Source organism: Grammomys surdaster, unplaced genomic scaffold (assembly GCF_004785775.1).
Source record: "Grammomys surdaster isolate TR1022 unplaced genomic scaffold, NIH_TR_1.0 126076, whole genome shotgun sequence".
In the NCBI taxonomy this organism is placed as follows: domain Eukaryota; kingdom Metazoa; phylum Chordata; class Mammalia; order Rodentia; family Muridae; genus Grammomys; species Grammomys surdaster.
The window spans coordinates 1,850,183-1,861,492 of record NW_021620885.1 but is presented as its reverse complement, the minus strand read 5'-3'; the positions used below and the strand labels follow the sequence as shown (position 1 = coordinate 1,861,492).

Below are 11,310 nucleotides of genomic sequence, written 5' to 3'. Positions count from 1 at the left end.
AGAACAGGCACCCATCCAGTCCCTCTGACTTACTGCTTTTACATCACTATCTTACAGTTTCTATTGCTGTGAAAGGACCATGACCATGGCAACTCATATAAAGGAAACTTACTCTTGGGGCTGGCTCACAATTTCAGAGGTTTAGCACATTATCATCATGGTGGGAAGCGTGGTGGCATGCAGGAAGATGTGGGGCTGGGCTGGAGAGGTAGCTCAACATCTGGATCAGCAGGTTTCTGAGACCTCACCCCCTAGTGACACACCTCTAACAAAGCCACACATCATAATAGTGCCACTCCCTCTGAGCCTATGGGGCATTTTTATTCAAACTGCTGGATTGGGGCATACCTTTTGACCTTTTACTGTTTGCTTGGAAGTTTAGCTTCTTACCAAGCTGATCAGGTTGAATCCCAGACCACCCTCTGCCTGTATTGATTTCCTAAGGACCGGGTGCATTGCTCACCCAGGAGACCTGGCTTCCTAATTGAATCCCTTCCCAGCATGAAAGAACAGCATCCCTGAAAATCCCTGGAGCTCTGTGGCACTCAAGCACCCCTGGGAGGTGATTTCTTCAGGCAGTTGCTGTGATGTTGCTTGCAGAAAACACAGGGGTGAGAACTTGTTTCTATTAAAAGCATTGCTGAAATGGCATGCTGTCTCTCTGGACCTCAGCAGGTGTTTCCCCACCACCCACGACTGCTTTCTAAAACTATGCTCACTCTCCTGGAGAATCTCCACTGCTATAAACGGCAAAGCTCTGATCAGAAGGGAGTTCTAAGCCCCCGCCTCATGATGCAAAAGGCCAGAAACCCATGAGCCCTCTCTACAAAGCTGGATCCTTTGTCCCAAGGCTGAGTCACGAAGGACAGAAAGGAGCAGAATACATTCGTCAGAGCAGAATCCTTCCTTCGATCAGAGCGTTGCTGTGATTTTTGCCTCTGAGCTCTCCACAGCCCTGGCTGAGTGCCATCTGCAAGCCTTGTTCTCTGACTTCCATTGATTTTGTTGTCCATCTCCCTACATGGCCTCCTGACTAACCCCTTTCACCTCAGTCAACTGTATTCTATTTCTGTTGCCTCCTGACAACCCTGATCTCAAAGGTCTCTTCTAGCTTTCAGATTCTGTGATTCCCTCAAGTTTGAGGTCATTTGGGATTTCCTAAAGTACCATTACCCTACAGAGTGAGTTCTAATCTTTCACTTATTGCTGGGTCAGCTTTCTGTTACTGTGACAAAACACACGGGACATGCAACTTTAAAAGGTTTATTTGTAGACACTCCTGTCTCAGCAATGGTCAGCAGCAGTCGCAGCTGGACCTCACTCCTCAACTTGGCAAAATTGCCTACAGAGACTGAGCGATGCATTGAATCCCTGATGGCTGTTTTCCAAAAGTACAGTGGGAAGGATGGAAACAGCTGTCAACTCTCCAAAACTGAGTTCCTTTTCTTCATGAACACGGAGCTGGCTGCCTTCACGAAGAACCAGAAGGACCCAGGTATCCTTGACCGCATGATGGAGAAGCTGGACCTCAACAGTGGTGGGCAGCAAGATTTTCAAGAGTTTCTTAACCTTATTGGTGGCTTAGCTATAATGTGCTATGAGTCCTTCCTCCAGACTTCCCAGAAGCACCCCCATCCATATATGCACTGAACCCACCACACCTACCACAATATGCAGCCCATGCCTGCTAGAAGAAATAAAACAATGTTATTGTTTCAAATGTTAAAAAAAAAAAGTTTATTTGTACTCACAGCTTCAGAGCCTTTACCATGGTCCCTCGCCCAGATGTTTTGGCCTAGTTTTGACAGTGTATCATTGCAGGAGTGTGGCAGAGGAGGCCTGTTCACCTCATGGCAGCAAGATAGATGATAATCCAGTGTCCCCAATACTCCTTCAAAGGCACACCCTGGTGACCTCACTGCCTTTCTCTAGGCCCCACCTCCTAAAACTTCCATCACCCCAGGTACTGTAAGGGATGGAGAACAGCCCCCACACAGGTTGGTTCAGAAGTGATGAGACACAGAAACACCCTGCTCATCACCCACATTAAACCTTTTCCTTCTCCCAAGCTCAGGTAATACAGAACTGTGTCTCTGACAGTCCCTCTTTGGCAAGCAGTGACACCACTGGGTAGTTAAGTGATAAGGTCAAAAGACTAGACATTGTTAAAGGTTAACTGATCACTGAAATGTCTGAAATATAAATATCAAGAATTTGAAGGGGACCTTGTAATGGCTCCAGTCCCCCTGTCGTTGTCCAGTGAGGCATGAGGGCCATACCCGTCCCGATGTCTTTTTCCTGGAGAGGGGATACAAATACTGGAGGTCAGGACTCTATCCCCGCCTTTGCAAGTTTAGAATTGCCACAGCCCTTCTATTCTTAGAGAAGGGAGGAGATGTCAGGGGCAGCCCTGCTTACACACTGAAGGCCTAAAATCAGCCATAGGCCTAAAATCAGCAGTGGGCCTGTCATACATGTATACTAACACCAAGTCTTGGGTCTCAGTGGAAAAACATTGAAACAGATGGCTATAAGCTAATGTCAACAGGCAGCTTTTGTGGAAATTTACAAGCCTGAGTAGCCATAGGTAAATAGGTAGCCTTGGCAGATAATACCAACTTAGATAAGGACAAGCGAGTCATAGGCAGAGTCATAGTGACTTGTCCCCTGAACCTTCACCCAGCCGATACCCGGTTCTGAAGATATCTGTATTCCCCCTGAACACCCACACTCCAGTGTCATTCCCTTCCCACATCCTGCCTTTCTGTGTTTATAACCCCTGTGTGAATGAATTACGATTTGAGAAAAAATAAATTATAAAAAAGAAAAGAAAAAATGAAAATAAATAAATAAATAAATAATTCCTTTCCAGATTAAAAAATAAATAATAAATAAATAAATAAATAAATAAATAAATAAATAAATAAATATTGTTGGGGGCCAGGAAAATATACCCTGGAGCTAAAAACACTTGGCTTGGGCAGCCTGCCCTTTGCCACCGTGAGAACAACAGTTACTTCCTTGTTCTCAGCATGCTTGCACGGAGCTTGCGGCTTACCACGGAGAGTTTAGCTTGTCCCCTTACCCAACCCCTTACCCAACCCCTTACCCAACCCCTTACCCAGCCCCTTACCCAAATGTTCCCTTACCCAATTTTAGTTTTCCATTCCCCACCCAACCACAAGTTCCCTAACCCAGTTCCCTAAACCCTTGCCACATGCTCCAAGAGGTCACCCCCTCCTTCCATTCCCCACAGTATATCTTGTAGCTGCTTCCGCAATAAAGTGAGACCTTGACAAGATTCAGCTGGCTCTGTGCCTTCTTTCTCCTTGCTTGGTCTCGCGCCTCTTTCTCCCCTGTTTCTTCCCATTAGGCTCGCCTTCTCCGAGGGACCCTGCGACAAAAGCTGCCCCGCGGGACGGGGCAAAATATCAAGAGTTAACAGAAAAAAAAATAAATGTTGCTGGAAGCTGAAACACCAGTGGCTTAGAAGCTGCTCTTCTAGTCTGGCTTCCACTGGCCTTCATCTTACCCCACATCCAGGGAAAGCTTTTGCCTTCCTGGCAAAAACATTTAGAAACCTATGTCTTAGTCAATGTTTGGTATAAAGACACACCATGACCACAGCAACTCTTATAAAGGAAAATGTTTCACTAGATCACATAGGCAGGCATGGTGCTGGAGAGTTAGCTACACCTTGTCCTACATTCAGATTGTCAGACAGTAAGGAGAGAGAGAGAGAGAGAGAGAGAGAGAGAGAGAGAGAGAGAGAGAGGCTGGACCTAGCTTGAAATCTCAAACCCCACCCCTAGTGATACACTTCATCCAACATGGCCACTCCATCTCCGACAAGAGCATCCCTCCTACTAAGTACCACTCCCTATGAGCCTATGGGGGCCATCTTCAATCAAACCACCACAGCCTACCAAATGTTTCATTCTAGACCTGAGTAAAAGCCAATAAGACACTCCTCTCAGTAGCCCCTTGACACCTTTGCCTCTACACACCTTTCCCCCTGTGCCCTCCTGACAAATGTCAGAGAGTGATTATGACAGTCCTGTGGCCCATGTGGACACTGAGGAAGACAATTAGGACACCTGTGTCTCAGTAAAGGAAGCAAGACAGGAGGGTATTTGGTCATGGATACCCATCTAGTCTTGAGGACTTTGAAGAGGGAAGATACAAGCAGTCCCAAATCCAGAACTACATACAGTGTTGGCCTCTCAAGAAACACCAGTTACACAGGACAACTCAGCTGTTAGGCTGAGACTCATTCTCTAATGGCAACCAAATAAGAGGAGGAAGGGGCTACCATCTATCCCAGCCAGGTCACTCCCTAAGACCTTTTGAAAACAAGCTACATTAAGTTTAGCCTTTCCCCTTTGTAGCTCTGATAGCCCTAGAAACTTAGAACAACAGACACTTCCCATTTTTCCTTTCCTCTCTCCTACACATCCTTTCTCAAGGTCCCACCTCAGTCACCCCATGATTTCTTAGTGAAAGCAGGCATTCCAGAAAGATGAGTATGATTTTGTGTCTACTATAGATGCGCACTCTTCAGATGCTGTGCTGGAAGGGCCAGAGATCACTAACAAGATCAGTTATCGATCAGCAGGCAACCAACAATGGAAGAATACCCAATAAACTGAAATTGGCTAATTTAGGGAATAAATTTTACCGAATCTCCCAACATCTCAAACATCAAAACAACAAAAATGTTACGTTAGCAAATGAAGAAACTGAAGATGCATGAGATAAGCATTGCAATTATCAGATTAGAAACTTGGTGAGTCTTAATGCTACGTGAGTCTGAATATAAGAGTTGTAAACAGTTTTGTCTTCCTCCCCTAGGAAACTTGGCTGTGTCACAACGAGGGAATGACTGGCCAGCATCTTGGCAGGCACAGTCCAGGAATGCCGCTCAGCAGATTATAGGGCACATACCAGAACCTTCCATTAAAGAATTGTCTGGCCTCAAAAGCCAATAGTGGCCTTGCTGAGAACCTTGAGTTGTCTGAATACCCATCCCAGAGCAAGGTCACTGGGAGACTTCACTGCACAGATTTTAAAGGTACAGTGGAGGACAAAAAGTTTTAAAATACATTTTATTTTCCATAAATTGGCATAAAGCTTACACAGAGAAGCAATCTACAAGATGAAGAAAGCCGAGTCCTGATGAGATTTAAACTCTCATCACTTAAAATCATCTTCTGATGAAATTTCCTAAGAAGGAGAAAGAATGAACCATATTAGGCATAAAAAGGTCAATTCAAATACAGAAATAGCAGAAATTGAATAAATAAGTGATTATAATCTAAATGCTGATAAATATGAAAACCTTCACAAAATTGACAACTTCCTAGAAAATGTACTAAAGCAAAATCAGGAAGACGTGGGCACTCAGCAAAGCACAACTGAAGTCAGCAGCTTAAAATCTCCCTGGGGGCCCACAGCCCCGGGATTGGATTCAAACCCAACAGTCTGAATCCAGGACCCACATGATGAAGCACTCTAGCACACTGATTCCTGTGAATTTCTCTCTCTCTCTCTCTCTCTCTCACACACACACACACACACACGCACACGCACACGCACACCAACACACATGCACACATATACATGCACCAACACACACATGCCACATGCACACACATACACCAACATTCATGCACATGTGCACACACACAGATAATGAAATGTAATAAAATGTTCAATCTTCTTATATCATTATTCTAGCCAGCTAGAGATTTCTTACTGTGCAGGAAATTCTGCCCAAATGCTCATAGCAGGTTCTTTCCTCATAACCCCAAAGTAGAAGCAAGTGAATGTTCCTCAACAGGTGACCTGTCAACTATTGTATATTCATGCCAAAGGTGAAATAGTGACACACACAATGTAAGCCTCACGAAAATCATATTCAGTGTAAAGGCCAGTGTCAGACAGATGCACACTGTTATCTCACTTGACTGAAGTAACTCAAAGGACAAAGAGATGAGGATGTGTTGGAAGCTAAACCCACGCTGGGCTATGCCACACCAGATTCTTGGGAGAACTGATGAAGTATTCCTGTCCAATCCCCGAGCTTATCCCTGTCTAGTCCCTTACAGGCTCAGACACATTTTTATCTCTTTCAGGGAAGAAAGTTCAAAAAGCAAATATAAGAAAATAAACATTTCAAAAAAAGCTAATAAACATGTTTACACAAAAACACTCCCAGATCTTGGAATATCCAGTACAAGGTATATATAAATATATAGGGTAGTTGCTCTGCTTCCAGGGAGAAGAAAAAGGAGGAGAAAGAAGATAATCCAACCAATTTAAGAGAAAATACAATTAAAAGTGAGAAGATAAGTGGTAAGAAGTTACAAGTTCATCTTTACTATGAATATAGATGAACCTTTTCCAAATTAAAGACAAACTGAATCTGGCCATGAGTAAAATATATAAAATATCCACTCTGGCCAGGAATCCAGGGCCAACAGTTGAGAGACTTTAGACTTTTAAAAAGATTTTTGAGTTTTACAAAGACTTTGGATTTTAAAAGAAAGTTTGGATACTTTAAAAAGACTTTGAACTTTTAAGTGTTGGAATTGTAAAGACCATGAAACTTTTAAATCTTGGAATATTTATGTTAATATTTATATTAATGTGAGAACTTGGTGATGAATAAGATATGAAAGGTTGTAACTTGTGATTTGATTTTTGTGTCAAGTTGACAAGAGGTTAGTTATATGAGTTTTATATTAACTTGACCCAAGTTAGAGTCACTGCAGAGAAGGGAGCCTCAATTGAAAAAAGTGTTCCATAAGATTGGGCTCAGGCAAGCCTGTAGGGCATTCTCTAAATTAGTAATTGATGGGTGTGGGCCCACCCCATCATGGGTGGTGCTACCCCTGTGCTGGTGGTCCTGGATTCTATAAAAAATCAGAGTGAGCAAGCCATGAGGAACAAGTCCCTCCATGGCTTCTTCGCATCAGCTCCTGCCAGTAGGTGCCTGCCCTGTTTTGAGTTCCTGTCCTGACTTTCCTCAATGATCAGCAGTCCTGTGGCAGTGAAAGTCAGACACTATGTTTCCTCTCCAAGTTGCTTTGGTCATTGTGTTTCATCACAAAGATAGAAATGCCTACAGTTGCCCTCGCTCAACAGAAAGAACCCAATTCTCCACAGTGGCTGATTGCATGCCACCTAACACTTACGATGCTGGGCAAACCGGGTGACAAAGCTTTGCTACATCCAGCATATTCCCTGCCACCTCAGAGTTGACCACTATCTCTCCACATGTCCAAACTACTTTGAGTAAAATGCTCCCACAACCAGGATAGTCCAGAAAATGTTTTTCACACATTTTTAAACCTTGGAGCATGGGTTTATATGCTGCAGAAGTAAACAGGCTTATTTCTCATTAGGAAACATGTCTATTGTAATGGTTATTTAAATTAATACAGATGTGTTTGACACATACATACATACATACATACATACATACATACATACCATCATTTTAAATTAGACTTAGTCTAAAAATGAAAGAATATTTTCAGGCAAACTATCAAACTAATAGAGAAAAGAAAACAATTCAGCAAAATTATGCCAGATAGCCCAGCACTTTACAAACCAGAAGGTAGCAAGTGCAATAGCTTTAAAGACATAAAGGAATCTCCTGAACCACAGGAACCATTGGACTTAATAGTGAAACTTTAGACACACTCCATATCACCCCAGAAACAAGAAAGGCTATCTGTTCTCCTTTGTGCTGAAGGCCCTGGCTAACACAGAAGGGCAGAAAAATTAATCTGATACAAACTGTAAAAGTTACTATTCACAGATAAATTTTCACATTTTTATCCAAAAAAAAACTTAGTAAGAAATTAGTAGAGTATGTAAGAAGGTTCAGCTAATTTTTTTAGATGTGAAACTGGCATGAAATAAAACTACCACATCTCTATTACAAAGCATGAGGAAGTGGTAATGTCAAAAACATCACCATGGCAACAAGACCTAGGCTGCTCAGAAACAAGCCATGACACATGCTAAAGTTCTTCACTGAGTTGCTTTTCAGAAACAGCAAAGACGATTAAACATAAAGGTATTCTTTAAAAGGTTAGAATTATTCCATACTACATTGGAAAAGAGACTTAAAACCACAATCCATATGATATTCTAATTTCATGCAGAAAGTATATTTGGCAAAGCTTACCACCCCTTAGTGAGGAAATTATCAACGAATAATAGGAAGCAGTACCAAAGCACAACTATGAACAGCTGTTATGATCTTCAATGCTTAGAGTGCATGTTTTCCCAAACTAAGGTTAAGAACGAGGCACCTGTTCTCAGTGTCTCAGTTTATCATTGCCCTAGTGGTCACAGTCAATACAATGATGTCATACAGGAGAGGATGAAGCAAAACCACTTTACCAACTGATCATTCATGTAAAACGCACTGAGGAGTTACACTTCCCCAAAAGGTACTAAATTAGAGACAAGGTTACAGGATCAAAAGACAATATGCAAACCAACTGGATTCTGAATACTAACAACAATTCCAGAAAGAATTGATAAATTACACTACTATCAAAAGTTGAAATATTTAGCTAGATTTAACCAAAACTACATGCAAATGGTACAGTTAAAAAAAATATTGCTACTATGAGAAATTAGTGGAGGAAATTGAATCCATGAATTGAAATACTCGTTAGTTAGATGCCTCCTTGACTCAAGTGATCTATAGGTTTGTTGCAATTCCAATAAAAATCTGAGATAGTCAGTATAGAATCAAATATTTGACTATCTTGAGAACTTTTAGACCTCTTTAAATAGACCAACAAGCCAACTTGAAAAAAAGAATCTGAATTAACATGTTACCAAATTTTAACAGAATATTCACAGTGAGAAACTCTTTTCTCTCCCAGGGATGCATGGGATGTTTCAAATGAGTAGATTAATGTGTGACATCAATAAAATAGATAAAATTATATAATTATCTCAAAAGACGAAGTAAAAATGTTTGATAATATTTAATAACCCTTGATTTTAAAAGGAAAAAATCTGAAGGTATTTGGTGTCTCGAATTTATCCTTGTGACAATAAAGGTTTCTGGTGACAATCCTTCAATCAGCATCATACTCAATAAGGAAAAGCTGAAAGCAAGATCAAGTACAAGACAAAGTGCGGCTGATCCTCACCGTCTTCCTTACATGTTCTACTGAAGTCTTATTCGGAGTGGTTAGGCAAGAGAGAGAAATGAACAGAATCCAAGTAGGAAAGGAGGAAGTGAAATGACTCGTGTTTGCAAATGCCATGGTTCTAGAGAGAGAAACATCAAATGACCCTCTAAAAGTATCTCTAAAAACAAGCAAATCTGGTCAAGGCTCAAATCAATATGCAAAAGTGAATGACATATTTTACACTAATAAAAGACTCTCTAAGGAAGAAATCATGAAAGAAACTCCATTTATGGTAGCTTCAAAAAATAATTATCTAGGAATATATCTAACCAAAGAATGAAAGGCACCTATAATCAAAATTATAAAATTATAAAAAAAACCCAAAATTATAAAAAAATTTACAAAGAGAACATGATAAAAATAGCTTAATAATGCACACACACACACACACACACACACAAATGGAAAATGAATTGGAGGAATTACCATTAAATAATCTTGCCAAATACCCATACTATTAATTATTTTGAGAGTCAATGCACACACAGAAAATTACCAAGCAATTATTTCCAAATCTAGCAAAACAATTGCTAAAACAGATCTACAAGCCATCAAAGATGGTTGAATAAGTCTAGAATAAAAATGAATAAAGCCTTGTTGATCATAATATCAGATTTAAACACATACTGCAGAGACACAGTAACTAAAACAGTATGGTAAAACCATAGTATTGACCAACAGAACAAACTGAGATTCCAAAACTAAATTATTTTAACTAAAGTAGCCCAAAGCATGCAGTAGAGAAAGGTTGTGAAGACCCCTACTCTGGGGAGACCCTCACTCAAGTCTCGGGATGACGCGACCACCCAGTATTTCTCACAAGACACCAAAACTGGATGCAACAGCAGAGGTTTATTCGGGAGTAACAGTCAGCTGTTGGTCAATTCGTTTGCTCACAAAGGAGCTGAATTGACCCCGACAGCCGGTTCAAGAAGGGTTTTTAAAGGGGAAAACCACAAGCCAGGGTGATAAGGGGGGAAAGGGGATTGCTAAGGAGACATAACATAAAAATAGAGAAAAATTCCAGAGGAAACCCACCTACGTGAGTCAGGATCATGTGAAAAACACTCTGTGTACTTATTCTTCTCAAAAATGTGGTCCTGCCCTGTCATTGCCGCCTTGCCCTGTCATTGTGGTCACCAGCTTCCCGGTTCCACCTAGCTGACTTGCATTCTTTTCTTCTCTTTTTGTGGTTAGCCAGTTCCCGTAACTAGCCTGTCCACATTCTTAGCTTGCTTCAGAGAGAATTTTCCATGCCCTTTTAAAGAAAAACCTAAAGAAGAATCTATATATATTTTATAAAATTATCTTCATAAGTTTTCATTCTACAGTTGGTCTTGTCAATGAATTCTGGGATGTTAAAACACAAGACAGAGTTGCACTTAACCCTCACACTTTACAACAATCAACTCAGAATGGATCAAAGACCTAACTGAGACCTGAAGCAATAAAACTGCTGGGAAAAAGAGATAGACGTCCATGCAGCTTCAGCCTCCTGGGTTTTTATTATTCAGTGGGAAAAACAAACAGCATCTTCATAGATGGGGATATCAATATCTATAGATAATATAAGGCAAATAGGTCCCTGTCTCTCACCTTGCACGAAATAAAACTCTATTTGGATCAAAGTTCTTACATCAACCCTCCAAGTCTGAAACTGCAAGAGGTAAGGGTAGGGTATACTCATGGCGTAGTTATATATAAGGAATTTCTAATCAGGACTGTGCTGGCTAACTTTATGTCAACTTGGCACATCATGTGGAACTATAAAGGAAATAGGCCCCTGTTCTCATTTTTGTAACAGGGGAGCTTGGAAGACCAGAGCTTAAAGCAATGTGGACTTGGGCAGCCCAGCTCAGGAGGTTTTAGATGGAAGCTGAGCCAGAGAGCATTCTTGTGGTATTTTGGTAGAGAAGGTGGCTGCTTTTTCCCTGTCTAAAAATCTGCCTGGAGATAAACTTTAAAAGGTTGAACTTATTTCGATCAGTAGCTGGGCAGTGGCTGGACAGTGGCTGGACAGTGGCTAGGCAGTGGCTGGGCAGTGGCTGGGCAGTGGCTGGGCAGTGACTGGGCAGTGGCTGGGCAG

The 11,310-nt window shown here is 41.4% G+C and overlaps 1 pseudogene; it reads left to right on the top strand.

Annotated features, from left to right (window-relative positions):
- The first annotated feature begins 1,290 nt into the window (after window positions 1–1,290).
- On the top strand, window positions 1,291–1,650 carry LOC114611062 (annotated as a pseudogene).
- Window positions 1,651–11,310: the final 9,660 nt, after the last annotated feature.